The sequence below is a fragment of the Ambystoma mexicanum genome, chromosome 9 (assembly GCF_040938575.1).
Source record: "Ambystoma mexicanum isolate Mex_15411 chromosome 9, UKY_AmexF1_1, whole genome shotgun sequence".
In the NCBI taxonomy this organism is placed as follows: Eukaryota; Metazoa; Chordata; class Amphibia; order Caudata; family Ambystomatidae; genus Ambystoma; species Ambystoma mexicanum.
The window spans coordinates 834,153,027-834,179,665 of record NC_090931.1 but is presented as its reverse complement, the minus strand read 5'-3'; the positions used below and the strand labels follow the sequence as shown (position 1 = coordinate 834,179,665).

Here is a 26,639-nt window from a genome sequence, read left to right as displayed (position 1 = left end):
GTAATACCCAATGCCGTATTTGCGCATACCTTAGCCTTTCATCCTCCTGTACCGCAAAGTTCCTCTTACAATCGATGAACGATAGGAGTCCCCCCGTCCCCCCCGGAACATGTCGCACAGTTTCCTGCAGCCTCCCTCCCGCCACCTCGTGAAAGCTCCTCTCTCCAGCCCAGGAGAAAAGTCTCCATTACCGAAGATGGGAGTGAAGGGAGACAGGAATGTGGTGATCCCCTTGGTGCCCGCGAAATTGTCCCAATTGTCAGCCATAAGTTTGGTGATGGAACTCTCCTAGAGATGCTGGGGTCTAAGTGGTTTTGGGAGCCATAACACTTCAGCTAGGTCTCGGTGCACCACCGCTCTATCCATCCTCACCCATAATTTGTCACGCATGCCTTCCTCCCCTTTCAACCATTCCCTGATAATGCGTAGTTGTGTAGCCTCATAATATTGCTGAAAATTTGGTAGTGCAAGGCCTCCCTCGCCCCTTGCTGCCATCAGAAGCCGAATTCCCACTCTGGGTCTTTTGCCTTCCCAGATAAATCCCTTAATCAGCGCTCCCAACTCCTTAAAAAAGCTCGCCAGGGGGACTTCCAAGATGGCCGCCGGCTGGTAAACACTGTGTCGCCTGAGCTCCCCGATTGGATCGGTTCCTGACGGTGCCGCCTGAAGCAGACTTCTCTTCCTGCCCTCCCCAGCTGATGGTTGCGGTCTCCTGTCCGTGTGGAGCAGTGTAGTGCGGGCGTCCCCGACGTGGATGACTGGAGGGGGGTATGTTCGCCCAGGCTGCCCGCTGAGAACTGCGTCCGCCTGGGTGGCAGTCCGACACAGTGGTCTGGTGTGCGGCTCCTCCGGTCCCCGCCTGTTGGCTGCTGTGGGTGGCCCCCTGTCCAGAATAGCCCACCGGTGGCGCGCTAGTAGAGGGACCCGCCGCTGGAGGATTGCGGGGGGCGCCGAGATCCCTTCGGAGTGGAGGAGGAGGTGTCCGGTGCCCGCCGGCCTGACTGCGGAGATTGGCCTGCGTGGCCCCCGGCGACTACACGGGAGCGGCGGGCCGAAGCAGAGCGCGGGCTCCGGCGAGGTGGAGCACCCTGCGGGCTCGCGTTCTGGCAGTGGACTTCAGAGGGGAGGCCTCCTCTGCTTTGCCGGACGGCCCGGCTTCAAGTAAGGAGCACGGGTGGAGGGGAGATTCTGAAACGAAGCCCGAGACGGAGGGAGGCACCGAGCGGTGGGGGGGAACAGCAGTCTATCTAAGCCCCCCAAAGCAGTACACGGCCAGAGGTCTGCCCTGGAGCACGTAGTCAGGGACGCCCTTCAGATCGAGGTGTCCCTGAATATTAAAGAGAGTTTTCTTTTTGTTTTTTTTCTTTCTCCTATTTATCCGGGGATCCCAACATTTTACCCGAGGGGGGTTGACCCTCTTTGCAGAGCCAGCACTTGAGTCTGGACCACATAGGATCTGAGGTTTACCTGCATAAGGGTGCAGTCGCTGAGCTGTACAGTGGAGGCGGTGGGCCTCTACACCCGTGGCTGAAGATCCTCCTCACCTTTTGCCTGGCAGTATTGGTTGGGCGGTCTTCTCCCCTCCCTGCCCTCGGGCGCCGGCAGACCCCTGAATCTGTGGAAGGGTTCCAACCCTATTTAATGCAGCAGTCTGTTGACGATATCTGAGGTGCTACGAAGGGCTCTCCACAATGTCCAGAAACAAAGCTAAAGACCCCTCCTCGGCGGTGAAGAGCCTGAAAAAGTCCCAGGAGGCGACCCTTGCCGGGCTTTGGTCCCGGGCGCCTGAAAGGGAGGGGGACTTGCTAGATGAGGCGGCAGGGGGGGTGCAACTGTTCTCCACTCAGCCCTCCCAGGATGCTTTAGTCACACATGCAATCCTAAAGCAGTTTCTGGGTGAGATGGTCGACAAAATTACTGCGGCAGGCCAAAGGCAGACGGATACCCTGCGAGAAGATTTGGCGGAAGGACTCAGGGAAATCAAACGCGACATAAACAAAGTGGAAGAAAGGGTCAACATTACTGAAAAGGCCATCCAAGAACTGACGGAAGATGCTCGTCAGGCAGGGAATTTGCTAGAGACTCTAGCTGTGCCAACTCAGAATCTAGAGCTGCAGGCTGAGGAGCTGGAAAATCGCTCCAGGTGGATCAATATTCGGGTCAAAGCTCTTCCGGAAACTATCCAAGCCCAGGATCTCGCGCAAACTCCTACGAACATCTTCACGGACTTGTTGGAGGAAGAGTCGGGCCTGGACCTGCAGTTCGATAGAATTCACAGAGTGGGGCCTCCCCGGTCCGAGGCCAAGGGACGTTTTGGTGGCCTTCCATAGCTATGTGACTAAAGAGACGATTATGCAGAAGGCCAGAAAGGTGAGCAGCATCACTTGCAATGGCTCTGAGATTTTGCTGTATCAAGACTTGGCGCAGGGGACTCTAGCTAAAAGGAGGCAAATGAGTCCAGTCCTGAAACACCTAAGGGCACAGAAAGTTTGGTTTGCAATTCATGCAATTCATGTGGGAGGGCAAGCAGCATAACATCACGTCCTGTGAACAGGGCCTGGAGCTACTAGGTATAGAGGATCAACAATCACAGGGACCGCCTGAGATAGAGGCTCCCCGTAAAGCACTCAAATCCTGGGAATGGATTAAAGTACGCACCAGGCGCCCGGCGAGACGGCTCCCCCCACGGGATCGACGTGTCTCTGAGAAGCCCTCCACACCTGGGGGGGGGGGTTCTGCACAGCGAGGGCTCTCTGGCGATGGGGAGCCTGCCGTTTCACCCACGATTGAAGAGTAACAAGGCAAGGCCGGGGAGGGCACTTGCAATAGGAGGAATAGGCATCAGGGATGGGGTGATTGTCTTGGAATGGGATGGGTTAGTCCCACGTTGTTTCAGACTGGGAGTATGTTTGAGCTCAGCTCTCGTAGTTCTGATGCGAGGGGGGCAGAATGCCAGTTGAACTCACCCAGGGGGTGTTTTGGGAGGGGAAGGGGGGTTAGGTGGGTGTGCTATCGATCCAGGAAGCCCCAGGTGCTGAGCAAGGCTCTACCTTCTACTATGGGGTCCCGAATCCAGTGTACTTCTGAGGCCCAGGCGATGAAGGAGCGAGGACGCTTCTCCAAGTTAGAGGGGCCCCCAGGATTGGGTCAGCTGAAACTCATGTCCATGAATGTTAATGGGTTGAACTCCCCATACAAAAGGGTGAAAGTTGAGAGGTTTGTGCGGAGGGAGAAACCCGAGGTTGTCACGTTGCAGGAAACCCACATTACAACCCAAGATTCCCACAGGATTAGGCTATGGGGTTACTCTCGGCTTCTACATGCCACTCAGGCCGCCAAGAAGGGAGGGGTGGTTATTGCTGTGAGAGATGGGGTGGACTTGACGATCAAGGCCTCTCAGCGGGACTCTCAGGGCAGGTATTTGGCGATAATACTGGAGGGTAGGGGCGAGACTTACACTATTGCACTATTGCAACAATATATGCACCCAATACGGGACAGGACCCATTCATGGTACAAACCCTCACTAAACTGAGCAAGTTTGCGCAGGGCTGGATCATCCTCACAGGGGACTTTAATATGGCTTGGCCCCTCGCAGGGATAGGAGTAGACTGCTGTGGGGCTCGCAGGGGGACCCTCAGGGAACCTAAAGGCAAAAATGAGAGATCTGGGACTGGTCGATGCTTGGAGGGAAGTTCGGGGGGATGACCCGGGATACACTTTTTACTTGCATGCACACAGAACACATTCACGTATAGATTACGCCTGGCTGTCCAGTTCCCTCTTAGGGAATTTGCAGGACATCACATTAGGTCCTATTGCGGTCTCTGACCACACCCCGTCATTCTGGTGCTCGCTAGACCACTTGGGCCCCCGGGGTTGTGGAAGTGGAGGTATCCCGCATCACTTTTTAAGGACCCTACCCTGGTTAAGGAGGTGGAACTAGAGCTTGAAGAGTTTGTTGTTCGTAATAGCTGGGGGACACCGCGCCGCAAATATGGAGGGACGCTCTCAAAGCTACGATACAGGGTAAGATAATAGGGATTAAAGCAAGGAGGGAACAGGAACTGCGTCTCGAGGAGGAGCAGCTGGGAAATAGGCTCAAGGAGGCAATGGCCAAGATGGCCGAGAAACAAACAAGGACTATAGAAAGAGAGGTCCGTACACCCAGGGCCCAGTTGAATCTTATACAGTCTAGGGAAGCTGAGAAGTCTTTCCTCCGTTTGCGACATAAATACTATGTTAAGGCGAATAAATCTGATCGCCTGTTAGCCAAGATCCTCCGGAGGGAAGACAGTGAGAAAACGATTGCACAAATCAAAGGAGAGGGGGATCAGATGTACACCTCCAATAGTGATATTGAGAGGGAGTTTTGTAAATTCTACTCAGTCCTGTACTCCTCTAGTGAACCAGATGCTAGTGCACAGGTGAGATACTTAGAGAGAGTTCAGGTTAGCTCTATAATGAGAGAACAGAGGGAACAGTTGGAGGGGGAAATTACCACTGATGAGGTTTGAAAAGCGCTATCTTCCTTGGCTGCTGGTAAAGCCCCCGGTCCGGATGGCTTCCTTGCCGAATTTTATAAGCTACATAAGGAAACTTTAATGCCCCATCTTACTAGGCTATTCAATCACATAGGATCAACGGGGGTTTTGCCACGGACTATGGGAGAAGCAAAGGTGGTTCTTATTCACAAGAAGGGCAAAAACCCCGAGCGCTGTGGGGCATATTGACCAATTGCATTAATAAATGTTGATGCTAAGCTGTACACAAAGGTCTTGGCAGCCAGCATGGACAACATCTTGCCTTCTATAGTCCGGGCCGACCAGGCGGGTTTTATTTTATTAGGAGTCGCCAAATGTGAGGAGACTAGCTCACCTGATGGAAAAAGCTCACAAGACGGGGGTTCCGGCACTTCTCCTAGCCATTGACACCGAAAAGGCGTTAGATCGCGTGGAGTGGGGCTTCCTCCGAGCTAAGCTGATCAAGATGGGGTATGGCCCAGGTTTCGTAGGCCGGGTGATGGCTAGCTATCAAAACCCGACCCTTAGATTGGCGATTAATGGTCAAATTTCAGGACCTGTGACGGTTTCTCGGGGTACTAAACAGGGTTGCCCTCTCTCCCCTCTGCTATATGCCCTCCATTTGGAGCCCTTTTTGACAGCAGTTAGGGCCGCTGTACATATACACGGCATAACGTTTGGTGGACAGGAACATAAGGTGGCCGCTTTTGCAGACGATCTTCCCTTCTGATTAACAGACCTAAAAGAGTCTCTTCGGGCTCTCTGTGATTAGCTAGACCTTTTTGGGCAAGTGGCAGGGCTAAAGGTAAAATCCAGTAAGTCCGAAATTCTGAGTCTTGGACTGTCGCCTTCAACTGAGAGGCATATTAAAACTACCTATGAGTTTAGCTGGGCAGATAAACATATCAAATACTTGGGGGTGCTCCTTACGAGAACGGTGGGAGAACTTTCTAGGGCTAACTATCTCTCCCTGCTTGGGAAAATTAAATCAAAATTGGTTGACTGGGGTTCCCTGAGGATCTCCTGGCTGGGCCGCATTAATGTTCTAAAAATGGCGGTCTACCCTTGGTACTTTACCATTTCGCAGCCCTCCCAATCGCGGTTCCAAGTAGTTGTTTCAGAGCGCTACACAGGGTTACGAGCAGGTTTATATGGAAGGGGAAACAACCAAGGGTGGCCGCATCTCTTATGAGGGCTCTCTGCTCAAGAGGGGGGGCTAGGTGTGCCGGACTCCAGGGGCGTACTTTCTAGCAGCCCAGATTAGAATTCTCAGAGACTGGCAGAGAGATGATCGGAACAAGCTGTGGAGGCAGATGGACAGAGCAGTGGTGGCAGGGCACCTGGAGGGAATGCTTTGGAAGCCGAGGGTGGATAGAACCCCTCAAATGTATGCTAGTGAAATCACCACTGTTGTGGGCAAGGCATGGGACTCTGCAGTGATAGGCTCTCATTTTACCACGTTTCCTTCCCTGTACACTCCTATATTTGAAAATCCACAATTCACCCCGGGGTGTAAGAACAGGAGTTTTGATGCATGGTTGCAAGGGGGCTGCCGAATGCTACGAGATATGTACCATGAGGGGTCAGTTAAGGACTTTGAAAGGTGCAAGAGGGATTTTGGTCTGGACGAACGCCATAGATGAACAAGTTACTTCTTACCTTGTAACGTTCTTTCGACGGGATGTTCCTCCGACGTATTCCTCATCTTAGATATATCCTTCCAGCTCTGCTGGCCTCGGAAAATTTTTTCTCTAGAGGGCGCTGCGCGTCGACGTCCCTCGAGTCGATGTCCCTCGACAGCCGCCGTATCGACGCTCGACGTCATCCTGCCTATAAAGGCCGCGCGCAGCGTCCGTTGCTCAGTCCGTTTTGTAGCCCACAGTATTACTGTCTGGACTAGACTAATCACCCTGAAGGAGCGTAAGCTGCAACAACAAGGGAAGTAGAACTGCGAGGATGGATGGGAGGGTCGATGAGGAATACGTCGGAGGAACATCCCGTCGAAAGAACGTTACAAGGTAAGAAGTAACTTGTTCTTCGAAGGGATTGTGTCCTCCGACGTATTCCTCATCTTAGATAGGCTCCCATAGCAGTATTCTATATTCGGAGGAGGGAGTACTGACTTCACGCTGTCTTCTATTGATGAATAGAATGCAGTACAGCCCTTCCAAACCTAGTCTCTTGACTGGAGGAGGAATCCAGATTGTAAAAACGTGTAAAGGTATGGACAGAAGACCATGTAGCGGCCGCACATATGTCTTTAACCGGCACGTCTCTTTTGAGGGCCGATGAAGCTGCAATACCTCTGGTCGAATGAGCCCTAAGGTTTTGAGGGGGCTCTTTCCCTGCCAGTTTATAACATTCTAGAATGGCTAGAATGATCCATCTGGAAATGGTCTGCTTCGTTATTGGTAACCCCAGCTTGTGACCTGCGTAACCTACAAACAGCTGGTCTGCCTGTCTTATACTGGCTAGTCTACTAATGTAAAAACTTAAAACCCTCCTAGGGTCTAGTCTGTGTAACCTCTCTTCCTCTTTCCCCGGGTGAGGAGGAGGATAGAAAGATGGTAGGGTAATCTTCTGAGTGATATGGAATTCAGAAACCACCTTTGGGAGGAAATTAGGCTTCACTTGCAGGACAACTTTGTCTTTGTGAAAGATTGTATGAGGGGGTTTACAAGAAAGAGCTTGTAATTCGCTCACCCTTCTAGCAGATGTAAGTGCTATTAATAAAACAGTTTTAAGGGTAAGGAATCTTAACGAACAAGAATGGAGAGGTTCGAAAGGTGTACCCATCAGGAAAGTTAGTACTAAGTTTAAATCCCATAGGGGAACTTGGAATGGTATTGGGGGATAAACATTGGTTAACCCCTTTAGAAACTGTATTACCAAGGGTAGTTTGAAATAGGATGGTTCTTCCGCAGTACGCTTAAAGATAGATAGCGCTGCGAGATAACCCTTAATGGTGCCAACTTGAAGGCCTGAATTTGCCAAATATAGTAGGAAGGACAAAACCATTGGTGTACCACATGAAAATGGGTCGATATTCTGTTCTCTACACCAGCTGCAAAATCTGTTCCAACGGCAGCGGTATAAAGACTTTGTTGCTGGCCTCCTTGCCGAAAGCAACACCTCCATAACATCATCAGGGAGGTCCCAATCCTTGTACCTCAGCCGTTCAGAAGCCAAGCGTGAAGGTTGAGGGTTTTGATGTCTGGATGGAGAACCTGACCTCCCTTCTGTGAGAGTAGGTTCTCTCTGAGAGGAAGTCGAATTGGAGGGCAGATGGACAAGTCTAGAAGGTCCAGGTACCACGTTCTCCTGGCCCAATCCGGGGCAATTAGGATCATGGTTCGCCGGAATCTTCTCAACCTCCTGATCATTTGAGGAATGACAGGGACCGGTGGGAACGCGTACAGAAGCGGAAACTCCCAGTCCACTATGAACGCGTCTCCCAGAGCTCCTCTCGGAGGAAATTCCCTTGAGCAGAACAGGTTGCATTTCCTGTTTAGGCTGGTGGCGAACAGATCTACCTGAGGGGTTCCCCAAAGGGCGAAGATCTCTTGAAGGACTTCCTGAGCTAGCTCCCACTCGTGGGAGACTGTGTTCTGCCTGCTCAGAGCATCCGCTGTCAAGTTCTTCTCTCCGGCTAGGTGAACTGCCGATAGATAGATTCCTTCTTGGATTGCCCAAAACCAGAGCTGCATCGCCTCTCTGCACAGGGGTAGTGATCCTACGCCTCCTCTTTTGTTGAGGTAATGCATGGCCACCGTGTTGTCCATCATTATCAGGACGTTCTTCCCTTGTACAGCTGGCAGGAAAGCCTTCAACGCAAGTCTGATGGCTCTCAGCTCTAACAGGTTGATGTGTAGTCTGGACTCCGATGGAGACCAACGACCGCTGATGGTCAAGTCGTTGGCATGGGCTCCCCACCCCGTGAGTGAGGCATCCGTGACTACTGTTATCTCCGGCCAGGGTTGCCAAAACTGCTCTCCTTTCAGAATGTTCTCCTGACAGGCCCACCACTGAAGGTCTCGAGCCACCCTGCCGGGAACCTGAAGAAGATCTGTCATTCTCCCTGAGAATTGTGACCACTGAGTCCTCAGTGCCCACTGGAGGGATCTCATTCTCAGGCGAGCCTCTGGCACAAGGAAAATGCAGGATGCCATGAGGCCTAGCAACCTCAAAAAGTCGAAGGCTGGGAGACGTTGGGCATGCTGGAACTTGGTAACCATCTGTAGAATATCTTGAGCCCTCACCTCTGGTGGCGAGACTTTTCCCAGGGAAGTATCCAGGATCGCTCCTATGAACTGGAGTCTCTGCGATGGTATCATTTGTGACTTCTTTAAATTGAGGGAGAAGCCCAGTCTGTGAAGGAAATGGCACACGTGATTTAGCTGGATCTGAGCTTGCTCCGGAGAAACAGCCCTGATCAGCCAATCGTCCAGGTAGGGGTAGATGTGAATCCCTTCCCTCCTTAGACTTGCAGCCACTACCGACATTAACTTGGTGAAGACCCTCGGGCGGAGGTCAGCCCAAATGGCAGTACTCAAAATTGATAGTGAGAGTTGCCAATTGCGAACCTCAGGTATTTCCTGTGTTTGAGATGGATAGGCACATGGAAATAAGCGTCCTGAAGGTCCAGAGATACCAACCAGTCCTGAAACTGAAGGGCCTGGAGGATCTGAGAAAGAGTGACCATCTTGAATTTGTCTGTTCTGAGGAATTTGTTCAATTCTCGCAAGTCCAAGATGGGTCTCAGTCCTCCGTCTTTCTTCGGAATGAGAAAGTAAGGGGAGTACCAGCACTTGTCCCTCTCCGCTACAGGTACCGGTTCTATGGCACCTTTCTCTAGCAGGTCCAAAATTTCCTGCAAGAGGAGCGGATCTGGAGCTTTCTGAGAGCTGATCCCCGGTGGATGACTCTGAGGTATACGTAGGAAAGGCAGGCAGTAACCTTGGGCGACTGTTTCCAATGCCCAAGCATCTGACGTGATAGCCTGCCATACCGTCAGATGTTGAGTCAACCTGCCTCCTACATGTGTCCTGTGAGGGGAGTCCTCAGAGTGGTTTTGGGGCGGCTGATGCAGATGCCGATGGTAAAGAGGCACCTGCTGTTGCTGCGGCTTTAGAATATCTACCCCGTCCACCTCGGGTAGTTCTTCTTTGACCCCTTTGAGCCGGTCGTTCTCTACCTCTTCCGAATGCGGAGTAGAAGCGAAAGGACTTGCCCCTCGCAGAGGTTCCTGTGGGACGAAAAGGAGTCTGACGGATTGCAGCTCCTAGGGATTTTGCTGCAGCTTTTGAAGTTTGCAGTTTCTCTAAACTGTCATCCGCCTTTTTCCCGAACAAAGAAGAGCCATCGAATGGCATGTTCAAGAGCCTGGCTTGCACATCTGGGGCAAAACCCGACTTTCTCAACCAAGCGAATCTCCTGGTTGATGTACTTGCCGCCATTGCTCTGCTGATACTGTCAGCCGAATCAATGCCCGTCTGGAGGGATTCGCACATAGCGTCTTTACCGTCCTGTATAATATTCAGGAACGCATCCCTTTCTTCTCCCTCCGGGATGCAGTCAGCCGCTGTAGAAGCACACTCCCAAAGTGTATGGCTGAACCTAGCAAGGGTGCAAGTAGCATTAACCGACTTTAATGCCATGCTACATGCTGAAAAGACTTTCTTTGCCATAGCATCATATTTTTTATCGTCCCTGTCCTGTGGGACTGTAGGATAAGCCGTCTTGACATCGGTAGAGGATGCTGCTTGTACCACCAGACTTTCTGGGGATGGATGTTTAGACAAAAACTCTGGGTCTGTGGAAGATACCCTGTACTTTGCAGACAGCTTTTTTATTTACTGCTGGTATTACATCTGGGGTTTCCCAGTTTGTCATGATCTTTCTCTGAAGAGCTTTATGAAAGGGCACCACAGGATCCTCTTGTGGGCCTTTGTCGAGAATATCCGTGAGGTCATCTTGCTGGAAAGATTGTGAAGGTGCAGACCACCCCATGAACTCTGTAATCCTGGCCATTAAGGCTCTGTAAGGGGTTTCAGCATGCTCCCCGGGTCTGGCTTAGCAAAATCCACCTCAGGGGAAGTGTCTAACCCACTTGCCTCATGTAAAGAATCATGAAGATCCTTTAATCTGCGCTCTTCAGAGGAAAATTCCTCTCTAACTGGGGTTACAGGTCCCTGTAACTCAAATGTGTCTTGTTCAGACAAATCACCCTCTTCCAAAATTGAGGATATAGTTCTCAATTGTTCTGAACTCATAAAGGGAGTAAATCCCATTTCCAAGGCAGAGGGTGCCGAACTTGTCATTATTGGCCTCGAAAACGTCGATGTCGTCGACGCCGACGTCGAAGGGTTCGAGCGTGGCGTCGAAAACAGAGGTGGAGGCCTCGAGGACCTCGACAGAATTGGAATTCTACTCGACAATATCGACGCCATCGACGTCGAGGGCCTGGGGATAGTCACTGGATGTGTGGTCACCGTGACTTTTCTTGGCGTCGACGCCGGTGTCGACGGAACCTTCGAGGAAGGTTTGGAGGTCATAGTCCTGCTCGAGGGTTCGAGACGCGCTCGAGAGGTTTCTTTCGCCGGGTACTGCGACTCGCGGCGTTTTTGACCTTCGGGTCTTTCGACCAGAGCATCGCTCTCGGCAGTCTTCGAGGGGGTCGAGGCCGCTTTCTCGAAGACGCTCATCATATTTTTTCTGAATTCCTCCCATTCAGCCCGGGAACTATGTTTCGTGGGGCAAGGGATTTTTTTTGGCGAAACAGAGGAAGAGGAAGACGGAGAAGGGGATCTTCGACGTCTCCTCTTCGAGTGCTTCGATCTCGAGGAGTGATGAGACCCACTCCGAGACCTGGAGCGCGAATGGTGACGAGGAGACGAATGTCTCGACTTCGTCGACGAAGAAGAAGCTTTAAAAGTCTTACCTTTCTCCAGCTTCCCCCTACGCTCCTTCAGGGCCTTAGCTGTCATGGACATACAGTCCTCGCATTCCGAACAATGGTGTTCAGCTCCCAAGCACCACAGACAATTTCTGTGAGGATCGGTCTACGACATCTTTTTCCCACAATCTCGACATTTTTTGAAGCCGGATCGAGGAGTTGTCGGTTCCGACGAGGAAGCCGTCGAGTACGGATCGAATAACTCGAGGAAAATAGGATTAATCTGACTAAGAACTGAGCAACGGTATTCCGAGGCACTGAGTAAGCGCGGAAAAACGGAACTGAGCAACGGACGCTGCGCGCGGCCTTTACGCTGCGTGCGGCCAGGATGACGTCGAGCGTCGATACGGCGGCTGTCGAGGGACATCGACTCGAGGGACGTCGACGCGCAGCGCCCTCTAGAGAAAAAGTTTTCCGAGGCCAGCAGAGCTGGAAGGATATATCTAAGATGAGGAATACGTCGGAGGACACAATCCCTCGAAATGGGTATTTGCAACTGCGGCATTGGCTCTCTCACCCTGACATGCGCCAGGCGGGTTCCCGACCCCTGACGCCGTTCGAGAAATATTTAGACTCGCACTCAGGGGGCAGAGGATTAATCGGATCCATCTATAGGCATATTAAACAAGGTGAAACTCTCCCTCCTAGGTCCTATATGAAAAAAATGGCAGGAAGACACGGGTGCCATAACTGAAGAGCAGGAATGGCAACATCTCTGGTCCCAAATCCCGAAGCTAACTAGATCGATCCAGATCCGCGAGATCTGGCTAAAGCTTTTGGTCCAGTGGCATCTCACCCCTGTCAGATTGCATGGGATCTTCCCTTCTTCATCTCGGGACTGCTGGAGGCGGTGCGGGGGGATTAGAACGTGGGCTCATATATGGTGGGATTGCCCAAAATTAGACGTGTTTAGGGGTCAAATATGGCAGGCAGTGGTTCGTACCCTGGGGAAGGTTGGAGGCAGGAATAGAGGTCTGGATATGGTTTGCCTGGGGGGAGTGCTGGCGGAGATTCCCATCAGGTCCCATCGAAAGGTATATGTCATTATGATGATGTCGGCGGCATTGGTGTTGGCACGCCGATGGAAGTCTAAGGATCCGCCGCAAGAGCATGAATGGGTAGCCAAAATGTGGTCGCTGCTGGCAATGGAGTGGCTTAGTTACTCCCTACAAGGAGAAGGTATGAGATTTGGGACAGACTTGTCTGATCTAATTGTCTACTTAAAGGAGGGAGCGCGCAGGGCCTGGTGCCCAAAAGCTATGTCATTACTGGGAATTATAGCCCCACAAGAGGAGTCGGACATTTAAGTTGTATTGCGTGATCTGGCCGTACGAAGTTTTATCTTATCGGTTGGATGTACGGGTCTCAATCTTTGCTTGGTCTCCTGGATCGTATCAGGGACATCATGGGGGGAGGGCTTTTCCTGGGTCGAGCATTAGGGGAGGGGGGAGATGGGGGTAGGGGGAATTTTGAGTTGTTGACTGTTTCATTGTTGTTATATATGAAATGCCAATAAAAATTAAGTTTAAAAAAAAAAAGCTTGCCGGGACTGGCTGTGGGACCGTTGGAATAAATACAATAGCAGTGGGAGAGTAACCATTTTAACCGCGGCTATTCGCCCCATCCAAGATACCCTTAGGTCTCTCCATCTTTGGAAGTCTTTCTTGATCGCCTTAAAGAGCGGGGGGAAGTTTGCCGCGTACCATCCTCCCAAAGTTGCCGTAATCCTCACACCCAGGTAACGTATCCCTCCAGGGCTCCACAAAAAGTGAGAGCTCGCCTTCAGGCCCTCCCTGGACTAAATCTGGAAACCAAAACCGGAAAAAGGATGACTAAACTGGAAAGGACACGGACATCCCCGACCAGAGAGGGTAACTCCCACGGCACCTGGACGGGTGACACCGGATAGACTGGAACACAGGCGGCACGCACGGAAACTGAGTCAACTACCCCAGACAATCCCACCATCACTTTGCCTGCCCCTTAGCTACCGCCAGGCACCACAGTGATGTGGAACTGTCGAGATATTGGCAATCACCACATGACCTGAGAGGTTGACATTGGCAGGTGCACTGACCACAGGAGTATGAAGGGAGGATAAGGGGAGCTATGAGAGAGCATGTTAAAGGTGGGGGCCAGAGGAGTAAGGAACCTTATATGCCAGTCGGACCCAGATCAGGACAGAGCCGCATCAGGGGAGACTACACAAGCCGAGCGCCTCAATTCAGGATAGAGACGCAAACTAACCAACCCTACTAACAATTTCCCTTTTCTGCATACACCTCTGAAACTCCAAACCAAACACAACCAAAACCTACAGCTCAACAAACCGCACAAACTTCACTACATCGCAACAACAAAACACACATAGTATTGCACAACAGTACACGACGACTACCGGGCGCAAACACCCCAGGCCCAGCCAGCAGACCCACCGGGCTGAGGACGCCAACAGCACATCACTGCTCCCTTGCACTTTTCCTGCTTCCCCCCACTAACTCAACCTCCCCTCCACTTTCAGAGCCGCCAGAGCGTCAGGGTACCACTCCGGTGGTGATAGTGCGCGTTACAAATGTCCTTTAACATTAACATTAACAATCACATTATTAGACTTTTAGAATGGCAGCATGCAAGTCAAGGTAAGCAGACCTTATTGGTAAACGGTTACACTGATTCTGTTTCAAGCGATACTACTGTTATGATAGCATTCCCTTTTAGAATAGTGCAGCGCTTGCAAAAACTACTAGCCCACTGGCAATGGCGAGTAGAATTTACAAGGGCTAGTACCGTTTGCATGGTACTCTGCCTTGCTGTTCAGTATGGGGATGTACATTTACTGCAAACCAACTTTGTTTGCAGTAGCTGACAAATAAAATTATCACTGTACATGCTGGCTTTTGGGATGGCAGCATTGCACCAAATGTGAAGTGTGCTTATGGTGACATGCTCCATTTTATAGAAAACACTGGTAAATATTTTGTCACCCGTCACCATGGGGCAAGTGCATTTCTCTTAGGTCAAGTATGTAAAACTAAGGAACTCGCCCTGCAGGCCTAGCAGGGTTTTCACAAATGTGCAAGGCCTGTAGTGGAACACAATTCAAAAGCAAATAGCATCAAGCAATTCACAAGTAAGTGCTCCATGGATCGCATAGCCCCCATCCCAAAAGAGAGGAGTCGGTCATCACCATCAGAGTAGGCGCTGGTTGGGTCAAGGGGGCTCCCACTGAAGCATTGCAATCAGCCACCAGCAAAAGTCAGGCAGAAGGAACGGAGGTTTAGGGATCCTATCCGACTGCGACTCTGCCACCTGATCCCAATCGTCTGCCTGGAGGAGCTGAAGGCGACCTCATCAGAATGTGCTGGAACCACCATGCCAGACACTTTGGGATCTGTACAGAGAGTGTGCATGCAGACGCAATAATGAACTGCTAGGGGCTAGACCAAGTACAACTATCAAGGTACTAAAATATGCCCAATCTGGGGAGGCTTTGAGAAAGAGGTGGGTGGGCACACACACACACACACACAGACACACACATACACAGACACACACAGATAGTACGCAGAAAGTTAAGGGAAAGTGGGGTAGGGATATAGGAGCTGAGGTCATAGACAATGTTCAGCAGGCAGCATATGCTCTTACTGAAAGGGAGGCCCTAAATTCCAGATATTGAATGATTCACTACAGACCTCAGACATACTTCAGCCTTATTGGACCACATTTGTGAGGTGTCCTGAGTTTTACGTGTTTATTAATAACAAGAAAACAATGTGAAGAATACCTTTAGAACATTCAAAAATAGGCTGTTTTCATGTGGATTTTGTAATAACATATTTAGTCGGCAGTGAACACATACTTGATTCTCACAAAGATGGATTCTTTGGTTTAAGCTGCAACCATGGAAATGGTACCACATGTCGACACATCAAAGTAAATAAATTAAAGGAAAAGTAATATATGGAAATCCAGCTTGGCAGGGGAACATTCAGCTATTAGAGGGAAAACCTAAGAAGGGATTGGAAACTAAAATGCCTAGAAAAACACAAGATTCAAGGCCATCAAAAGTGTTGATAGGTTTAGGGCTATCAAAGTTAGGAATACCAAAACAGCCATTAACAATTATTAAGCCTTGACAAAGTACTAAGCACAAAACACTGGCCACGTTTTTGCTCATGATTCTCACATTCCCCCACCCCTCACTGTTCCTCATATGTATGAGTACTGTACCACCTGAAAAAGAAACTATGTTTGAATGTTATAATGTTATAATGTTATAAATGTTTTCTTCAAATTGTTTTCTTAATATTAATTAATGTGTATCTTTGTAATCACTGCTCCTACCTGGAAATTATTACATTTTTTGTTTACTTCAAAGTCAACCAGCAAGAAGTGCAGTACCCCACCCGCCCCTGCTAAAAGCATATAGAGTACCTAATTTAGCGATAGGGCCAGACACCACAACAGAGATACCTTGCATCCCCATTTGTAAATGTAACTCATTAAATTAGATGTCGAACATTTTAAAATATCTGATTAGCAGTGCAGGCAATGGCATTCTATTAAATGAGAAGAATCTCGTAACAACTGTGTCCTGCGTTTGCCATGCCTACAGACCCAAGCTACACTTCACTCGTGATACCTGGAGAGGCTGAAACATCTCTGGGGTTCCTTGGGGTCCCATGCCGAAGAGATGTGACCAAGCAGTCCGGGCTGGACAGCCCCTTTTGTGGTGAGGCTATGCCTGATTTGCATATGGTATTCCCACTCTGCATTGGCATGCCAGGCTAAACATCGATGGTTTGAGGGTTGCCCAGTGATTTGCCAGTGTTTTTCTTTAATTCTTTCAGAACCTTCCAGGCATCACTTTTTGTGTTGCATTTTAATGTTCCTAAGCATGGTCTTATCCTCAGCTGATATGTGTCATATTTTAAAGCAACCCGTCTGTGCTCTTTAATGTCTCTGGCCAAATATAGATGAAGGATTAAACGCTTCGGTTCGGGGCGGTGTTCATGTCGAGTCAAGATGCATATGTTCCGCACAAAGGCCATTACAAACAAATAAATAAAAGACATTAAAATAATATAATTCAGTGCATAGAATTAATACGATTTTCCCAGCCTTTCAATCGCTAGTAGTACATTAAATAACAAAATGATAGTCATACAGACAAAAAGTACTATTGATAATAAAACAGCTAAGATTTCAGGCACTAACAAAAACAAAAGTCAAAAGAGAATGGCGGGAAGAGGTTCATAAACAGATGTAACTTTCTTTGAAGTCCCACACTCACAAGGAAGAGAACTCTACTTCCTCCACACTTCCCACATAAAGGTTACAAGGGCAAAACTCACAGCTGCACTTGCAGTTGAGAGCGCCTACACAAGCCCTTCTTGTGGGTTCATTATACTAGCCTTCCTCAGTAGGGGCCTGAGAGTGGTCCACCCAAGGTGGGAATAGTACTTTCACAAAGAAAGAAAATGGGTGTTGGATTCCTGGTCTGAGCCACAGGAGCAGAGAGACTCATGTTTTTTTTTCTCATCATCGGATTGAAAGGCAAAATACCCAAAAGGAATTCTAAATTAATCACTGGGAGCCAACAAATATCATCTAGATATGCTCCCTGACCCACTTTCGCTCGTAATATAGTTCTAGTTTAGGATTGGAATGCCTGAGTTGATGCTGGGCTACAGCCAACGCCTCCCAGGAAGATGGCATAATCATTTTAAAAATATACATACAAATTAGTGAATGCTGTAGGGAGACTAACAAGACTTCAATATGTCTAACCTAGGGCAGGTATGGTGTGCCGCTCTTGGCTTCTTGAAGGCTGCCCGCCTTTTCATGTCCCCACATCTCACAGGCATATACGGTACCATTAGCAGCCATAGCCTTCTATTCGTTGATTGGAGCAGAAAACAAATGGCCCCCAAACTTAGTTAAAATTCAGGATACACCCCATCCCACTTCTGTGTAAGTGTGCTGTTCACGGGCAGTTTCCAAGAAACCAAAGAGGAGAGTTCAAACCCCAAGTATTAGTACTATTAAACTATTTCTAAGGGTACCCCCCTACAACTATTTTTGTTGGGCCCTTTTGTGAACCCCACGCCATCACCTTCATTGTAGAGCCATTAATCTCATATTCCAAGTCTGTGCAATAGGACTAAAAACTGCTCTGGAGTCCTTCTGGAATTGCACAGTAGTAGCATGATCACTGAATATTACTAGTGCTAAATGTTGTATCTGCTTGGGATTACAGAAGGCAATGTAACTCCCTGCTGCTTCTAAAGAATCCTGCTATAATATCCTAAGTTCCCTTGTCTCTTTCCCTTCCTATACCTCCCAGCTCCCTTTTTCCACACTCCCTTTCATCCTTTGTACTCTGAAGTGACTTTGTATGCATGAAGTGCATTATGAAACTCCAGATAAGACATGCATTACTTACCGTAACAGCATTTCTGATGATTGTATCTGCTTAGATTCACATGCTGTGCATATGGTCCGACATCCAGTGGTAACCGCAGAGTATTGCATCATGTATTTCGGGGACCGAAAGGGGACGTCGGCATAGATGTGTCTGTAACACTATCCCTATCGTGACGTGTGTAGTACTCAAAATGCCTCACGCGCCGAGGTCCCTCCGATTGTATTTTCTCTGCCAAGAGGGAGCCCAAGGTTATAGTGAGTGAGTACATAAAGAGAGAAAGTAGTAAGACGTCTATGTTCCTTCCACCCCGAGCGGGAAGGTAGGGAGGGCGCATCATGTGAATCTAAGCAGGTACAATCATCAGAAATGCTATTACAGTAAGTAATGCATGTATTCTGATGCTTGTTAATCTGCTTAGAATCACATTCTGTGCATAGACTAGTGAGCAGTACCCGGAGTTGGAGGTGGGTTGTGAGAAGGAACAGTAGAGAAAAGATGTCTTAGTACTGTTTGTCCCACCTGAGTATCAGATCTAGAATGAGTGTCTAGGCAATAGTGTTTTGTAAAGGTGTGTACAGAACTCCAGGTTGCCGCTTTGCAAATGGACTCAAGAGGAACATTTGCAATGAATGCTATGGATGCCCCAGTTCCTCGGTTAGAGTGTGCTCTAGGCTTGAAGGGCAGTTCTCTCTTAGCAAGAGTGTAACATAGTGTGATGCATTTGACAATCCACCTTGAGATAGCTGATTTAGAGACAGGATCCCCTTCTCTACCAGCTGCCACAGAAACAAAGAATTGTTTAGTCTTCCTTAGTGGTTTAGTTCTTTCCAGGTAAAACATGACTGCCTTGCGCACGTCTAGTGTGTGAAGGCTTCTTTCGGCCATGTTAGTAGGGTTCTGGAAGAAAGTGGGTAGTTCGATAGACTGGTTCACATGGAACTTCGAAATGAATTTAGGCGCAAACCTGGGATGTGTACGCAGAACTACCGTATCTTTGTGGACTGTAACAAAAGGGTCTAAAACAGAAAGAGCCTGTAGTTCGGTAACCCTTCTGATAGTAGTGATAGCCACTACGAAGCCTGTCTTGTAAGTCAGGTCTTTCAGACTTGCCTTATGCATAGGCTCGAAGAGAGCTCCCATGAGCCTGGCCAAAACCACATTCAGATCCCATCCAGGGGCTGGATGAGAGATGGGAGGATAAATCCTCTTAACCCCTTCCATAAAGGCTTTAATTACTGGTATTTTCCACCACAATACCTTTTGTTGTGATGTGGTGTAGGCTGACAGAGCAGCCAGATGAACCTTTAGGGAAAAGAAGACTAACCCAGAGTCCAACAGGTGGGTTAGATACAACACAATGTGTGAGGGTGAGCAATCGATGGGATTGACGCCCTTGGAATTGCACCAGATGACAAAACGTTTCCATTTGCAATAACGTGTATTAGGTTTTCTCGCTTCCCCGAGTATGTCCATGCATCTCTGAGGGAGTTGCAGGAGTCCAAACTCTATGATCTCAGGAGCCAGGCTGCCAAGTTCAGAGTTTGTGGGCATGGGTGTAGGGTCTCCCCCCTGTCCTGAGACAACATGTTGTACGGGCAGGGCAGCTTGACTGGTGGGGAGAGAGACATTTCCATCAGGTGAGCGAACCAGGGTTGGCGGACCCACATGGGGGCCACCAGTATCATGGTGACTGGTTCCTGGTGCATCTTGTGCACTATTTTGTTGAGAAGGTGAGTCGGGGGGAAAAGCGTAGACAAATTTCCCCGACCAAGTTATCCAGAGACCGTTCCCCTTGGATCGGTTCTGGGGGTACCTGGAGGCGTAGTCTTGGCATTGGGAGTTCTCCTGAGTAGCGAACAGGTCAATCTCTGGGAAACCCCATTCTGCGAAGACGTTGGACAATGTCTTCGTGCAGTCGCCATTCTTATTCTTCTGGCAGATGAAAATCTCTGCTGAGTACGTCTGCCAGAAGATTGAGTTCCCCTGGAACATGTTGGGACAACAAAAACATCTTGTGTTTGAGAGCCCATATCCAAATGTTTTGGGACAGCTTGGATAGCCCTGGAGAGGGAGTGCCCCCCTGTTTGTTCTGATAATACATTGCTGTATTGCTGTCGGTTAGGATCAGCGCTGTCTTCCCTTGCAGTTGCACCTGAAAGGCTTTCAATGCTTTGAACACCGCTAGTAGCTCCAGTAAGTTCATATGGTTGGATGCTAGTTTAGGGGACCACACTCCGTGTGCTGTCTGCTGAAGCAGGTGAGCCCCCCACCCCGTGAGAGAGGTGTCTCGTGAGAGTGGCTTCCACTGCAGGGGTGGTGAAGGTCTTCCCCTTCAAGAGGTTTTCTCTTGACCACCACTGCAGAGAGAGAACGAGGGCTGGCGTGACAACTAACAGATCTTCCCATTGTCCGCTGGCCTGACACCACTGGCTGTTGAGCCACTCTTGCATGGGACGCATGCGCAGCCGCGCGTTGGGAACCAAGTATATGCATGACGCCATAATCCCTAGCAAACGCATGGCCTTGCGTACCATCACCTCCCAACTGGCTACATATTGAAGAATCTGAGAGAGCATGTTCTGAACCCTCTCGCTGGAGGGGAGGACTAGGCCGTCTTCCGTCCGAATTAGCGCTCCCAGAAATGTTTTACTTGGCTGGGGACTGAGCTGGATTTCTTTTCGTTGATTGAAAAACCCAGGCTGAAGAGGAGATCTACTGTTTTTTGGGTGTTCGAAAAACAAACGTCGAACGAGTCCCCCGTAATGAGCCAGTCAACGAGGTAAGGGTAAACTGGGACTGATAGTCTGCGCAGGTGTGCTGCTGCCACTGCCAGGACTTTGGTAAACACCCTTGGTGCCGAGGCGATGCCGAAGGGGAGTACCTTGAATTGGTAGTGTGTGTCCTGGATCATGAACCTCTATTTTCTGTGCGCTGGCAACATTGAAATATGAAAGTATGCATCTTTCATGTCCAATGTTGCCATGAAGTCCCCCTGTTTCAGCAATGGGATCACATCCTGCAGTGTTACCATGCGAAACGTCTGGGGTTTTATAAACTTGTTCACTGGGCGCAGATCTAGAACAGGACGCATGGTGAGATCCTTTTTGGGTACAAGGAAGTACACTGAATAAATACCCTCATTTACCTGAAGAATAGGGACGGCTTTTATGGCGTCCTTTCCCAGGAGTGCTTCCACCTCTTGGATCAGGATCTCCAGATGGTCCGGTGAAAGGTGCCGTGAGCACGGCGATCTGAACTGTGGATGTCGGGCGAATTCCACGCAATAACCGTGGGTGACCGCCTTTAAGACCCTCTGGTCGGAAGTTATCCCCTCCCATGCCTTGAGGAAAGATGTTAATCGCCCCCCGACCGGGGAGACATGGGAGGGGACCTGGACTTGGTGGTCATTTCTGACCAGAGGCTGTGGCTCCTCTGGGTTTGGGGCCTCTGCCTCTACCTTTGGCACGTTTCTGACCCCTTGAGGGGTAGTAAGTAGGGTTTCCAGATGTTTGATTTGTGTTGAAGTTACCTGTGCCGTAGTTGTTCTGACCAGCACGGGCTTGCCCTCGAAAGGACCACCGAGAATTATTACCCCTCTGGGAGGAGGGTTTCTGTGTAATTTGGTGCAAAGACCTTATAGTCTCGTGCTCCTTCTTGGCCGTCTCCAACGCTTCATCCACTGCTTTCCCGAAGAGGTTAGTCTCCTCAATGGGTTTATTAATGAGGGAGGCCTGAGTCTCAGGTCTGAAGCCCGATGTACGCAGCCATGCGTGTCTTTTCAGAAGAGTACCTTGTGCAAGAGACCTGCATGCTGTTTCTGCAGTGTCCAGGGTGTTCTTCACCACATTCTGGTTAATCAGTCTTCCATCCGAAACAATGGCGAGAAGCTTTGTTCTGGCGGGTTCAGGAACCTCCTGGAGGCCTTCTTGTATTAAGTTCCATTGGGCATCAGCATAGCTTGCTAATAGAGTAGTATTATTAGCAACCCGTATGGTGTATGCAGCTGCTGATGTGACACGTTTGCCCAGGGCATACAACCTTTTAGACTCCTTGTCCGGTGGTGATTCTCCTGTGGCAAGGGGTACCCCTGCCCTCTTTCGAGTGGTAGTCACTAGCAGTGAGTCTGGGATGGCGTGCCATTTGATATACAGAGGGTCGGTAGGAGAGGGTCGAAATAATTTTTCGACTCTCGGGTTTACTGCCCGTGTCTGAGCAGGTGTAACCAATGAGGGAGCTACCCGTCTCTTAACAGAGTTAAGGAGGGGGATGGACTGACTCTCCAGAGGTTTTTCCTTAATATCCTCCACGAAATCCTGCTCAGGTACCGCCTCTTGAGTGGCTATTTTGAAGTATTCTGCTGCTTTTTTCAACATGGAGTTGAAAGCCATTTGGTCATCCACAGGGGAGGTCTGGCGAGCAGGGGTGGACTGAGGAGAGTCTAGGCACAAAATATCAGAGTCCTGATCTTGCTGTGTCCAAGGGTCTTGACCTTCCTGCTGGGTTTCCTCCCAGTTGTCCATCGTATCCTGTTGATCCTCCTCATAGTGTTCGAGAAAAGAAGCTTCTTCTTCCTCATTATAGATGTCTCTATATGTGTCCATATGGACCACGTCTTCTTGTTGGAAAACATGAGACTGAACTTCTTGAATTTGGGGGTTAGGGTCTACCCGAGCCCTTTTCGGGGGAGGATGATCAGAAGAACCAATGATCTGTTCCAGCCGATCCATGTCACCCTCAAATTTTTCTGTAGTCCACTTACGCGAGGAGAAACGACGTTCTCCGCACTGTGGTGTCGCGAGGAACCTCTAAGGGTGTCGGAGAGGGGCTCTTGACTATCTACGTAAGTCTCATCGGAATCGCGGATCAAATCCGTCGAAATCTTTTCAGCGGCTTGGCCCATAACTTTAGGTGGAACCATAGTGAGGCCCACCGCCGCTGCGATTCTTCCGATGCTACTCTGGATAGTCACCGAAACGTCAGGAGACAAAGGGCCTCATTATACGGTAGGCAGTAACCATGGCGCTTTTAGCGCCATGGTTGCCGCCGGTATTTTACCGTGTCCGCCTTGGTGGATGGCGGAATTACAGCCCTACTCCAAGGTGAGCAGGGGCGGTAATTCCCCCTTCACCAAGGCACTTCCCCATTCCCATTTTTGCCCCATAGGGCTCAATGGGAATGGGGAAGGAGCTAATTACGGTACCGCAAATTGCGGTACCGTAATTAGCACCAAGGTCCCTTAGCGGGCCCGTTCCGTTCCTTAACGGCTGGTAAAATCAGCCGTTAAGGTCGGGTCCCGCAAAGGGACCTCGTAGTAAGGCAGTAAGGATTTACCGGTACCGGTGCCCTTACCGGTACCGGTAAACCCTTACCACCTACCGTGTAATGAGGCCCAAAGTCTCCGATGATTTGTCGGCAGTAGAAATACCATCCGTGGCACCAGGAGGCCTAGCAGTCGGTTTTCCGGGTAGAGGCCTAGCCGTAGTTTTCGGGCCTACTGTGGCCTTGGAAATCGTCGAAGCGTGGGACTCCTGACTGTCGACGCGTGTAGGTTTTGGAGTGGCCACTCTTGGTTTGGTTTGATTGCCCAGTCGCAATACACTGCTGCGGATGCGGGGAAGGCTTTGGATCTGAACGATCAGAGGGGACCGGCGAAGTCTTCGGCGGCCCCGCTAGCGATTTCGCCTTTTTCCACAAAGGCGTCGAAATTGGCGTAGGGGTTGTGTGCTTAGTGCGATGCGCTTGTACGCCTCTGTCGCCGGGTGTAGTCCCTGTAGCAAGACCAGAGTCGAGCCTGGAAGGGTCGGGGACAGGCGTGGCGGACCTAGAAGTGTCCGCCTCAAGGTCTATAACATCCGCGTTGGACATTTGGTCATCCAAAGTACCCCCGTCACTTTCGGCTGGTGTGGCGGTGGGGGAGGGAGGCTCCACGCGTAACATACCTTACGCGGCCCACCGCTTTACACGGCGCTCCTTAAGGGTCTTAGGCCGAAGGAGTTTGCAGGCCGCACACCACTTCTCGTCGTTCTCGAGGGGGAGACAGGCGTTACACGTCCTGTGTTCGTCCTTCCAAGGATATCTGACCCTACACTTAGGGCAGAATATAAAAGGAGTCCTTTCCATAGCAAAAGGGAAGGATGACCAGACCGAAAGGGAAAAGAGGGGAAAGGAGGAAAGACATACTAAACAATATGGCAACCCCGACCCCACTCTCCCTACTGTATAGGTCGGCCAGAGGGCCCGACCACGTGGACAATCCGGCCGCCGGATCTTAGGCGCTGAAATCCACAGCCGTAGATGATTCCCCCGTAGTCTTCGTCGAAGATGTTGTTATTGGCGAAGTGACTTAACGGGGAATAAACCGACAATTCGGTAAAATAAACAATGTCTCTAGTAAGAGCTCCGCTATAGGGCGACCAATTATCTGGGCTGAAACAAACAATCTGCGGGACCTCGGCGCGTGAGGGATTTTGGGTACTACACACGTCACGATAGGGATAGTGTTACAGACACGCCTATGCCGATGTCCCCTTTCGGTCCCCGAAAGACAAGATGCAATACTCTGCGGTTACCACTGGATGTCGGTCCATATGCACAGCATGTGATTCTAAGCAGATTAACAAGCATCAAAAATACATGTTCTCACAATTCTACTTCTATCTGTGCCTGGGATGTTCGGGAGGATTGTTTCAATAACATGTCGTTGGAGGTCTTAAAGTATTGGGGCATAACTTTGGATGTCATAAGGTCCATGGAATTCCTGTTCACTTCTGTAGGAACGTTTGTATTTCGGAATCATGAGAGGCAAAGCTAAGGTGAGTCAAAGGGATTTTGACCAAACAATATAAGAAAAGAATGGAGTTTGTCATAAATGGATAGGGTTTTACAATACAATGGGCCTCATTACGAGGTAGGAGGTAGCCATGGTGCTATTAGCACCATGGCTACCCCCTTACCGCATTCCGGGTTCTTAGAATGGGTACTTACCGGGTCATTCCAACCTTGGAGGACCCGGTAAGTCCCTATTCTGAGAACCATTCCCCATTCCCATTTGAGCCCCCATAGGGCTCAATGGGAATGGGGAAGTAGCTAATAACGGTACCGCAATTTGCGGTACCGTTATTAGGTCTGAAGTCCCTTAGCGGGTCCCGTCCTTAACACCTGGTCAGACCAGGCGTTAAGGAAGGGACCCGCTAAGCGACCTCGGAATATGGAGGTAAAGGATTACCGGCACCGGCACCCTTACCGGTGCCGGTGATCCCTTACCTCCTACCTTGTAATGAGGCCCAATATGTTTTTTTTTTAACTATGTATGCTGGGGCTTACAGACTTTTTTTTTTTTTACCAACTTTATTTTCTTCCCATGGACTCAAGTTACAAGCTTATGTGGGAGGTAACATACAGAAATTTTCCATTCTCCTCTTACCCATTCCTGCCCCCCCAGTTCTCTTTTCAAGTCTGTAGGAAGTCCATGGGCCTCATTACACGGTAGGCTGGTGTAGACTAGCCGTTAAAGTTGGGACCCGCAAAGGGACCTTGGTGCTAATTACGGTACCGCAATTTGCGGTACCGTAATTAGCTCCTTCCCCATTCCCATTGAGCCCTATGGGGCAAAAATGGGAATGGGGAAGGGCCATGGAGAAAGGGGGAATTACCGCCCCGCCAAACTTGGAATGGGGTGGTAATTCCCCTTTTCTCCATGGTGGTACCGGTATGGTACCGGCGGCAACCATGGTGCTAAAAGCACCATGGTTTACCGCATTCCGTGTAATGAGGCCCCATGAGTTTTAACTTTTATAACTCCCCCCTCTCCCCCTTTTAGTCTGTAGTAACATAAATAACATATGTCCCCTTTCAACCTTCCCTCCCCCCAACTGGTCTGGTTCCGTGTTCCTACACCGTTAGCTTGTACAGTTGCAGTTCGGGCATTATTTGCCAGAGTTAGTGGTTGCTGTGGGCCCCTTTGAGGTTCCGTCTTACCGGGGGCCTTAGTTCAGGATCGTTCTAAGCAGGTTAGGTCTGTAGAAGTAGGCTTCCCTGTCTGTGACGTAGTCTATGAATCGGTCCCACACTTCTCTGAATTTCAAGTATTTGTTGTCTTTTATGGCCCCTACCTTTTCCATTGCCAGTATGTGCCATATTTTGACCCAACAGCACGTGACCACTGGGCTTTCAGAGTTTTTCCATCCTTGGCCCAGGGTTGTTTTTGCCACGTTTAGTAGTTGAGTAATCAGAGCTGTGTTGTTACCTGTCTCTGCGTAGGTGCCTTCCACTGCGCCGCCTAACAGAATTACCTTTGGGTCGCAAGGGAGTTGTCTCCCAGTGATTTCTCTTATATGTCGCAGTATTTCTTTCCAGTATATTTCAGCTTTAGGGCAGGTCCACCACATGTGGTATAGGTCCCCTCTGTTGCCACATTGTCTCCAGCAGTTGGGGGGGGGGGGTAGGCTGGGTTCATTTTTGTAGTCTGTGTGGCGTTAGGTACCATCTTGTGTGTAGTTTATATGAGGTTTCTTTGATTGTGGTGCATTTGGATGCTTTCTGAGCCCTTTTCCAAATTTGTCCCCACTCCTCCTCCCGTGATGGTGGTTCCCCGGTCTTTCTCCCAATTGTCTCTGTATGAGATTCGGTCCTCGATTTGTGCGCTGTCTAGTAGCTTATATATTCTTGTTATTGCTTTGTGGGACTGGCCTTCGTGTAGGGTGAGTTCCAGCCCCATGGGAGTCCTAGAGGCCGC

General features: G+C 49.8%; 1 protein-coding gene across 21 annotated transcripts in view; it reads right to left on the bottom strand.

The window, feature by feature from the left end:
* Positions 1–26,639, bottom strand: part of UNC80 (unc-80 homolog, NALCN channel complex subunit) — a 3,486,058-nt gene that overhangs the window by 2,929,203 nt on the left and 530,216 nt on the right. The gene's annotated exons all lie outside the window — the stretch shown is intronic.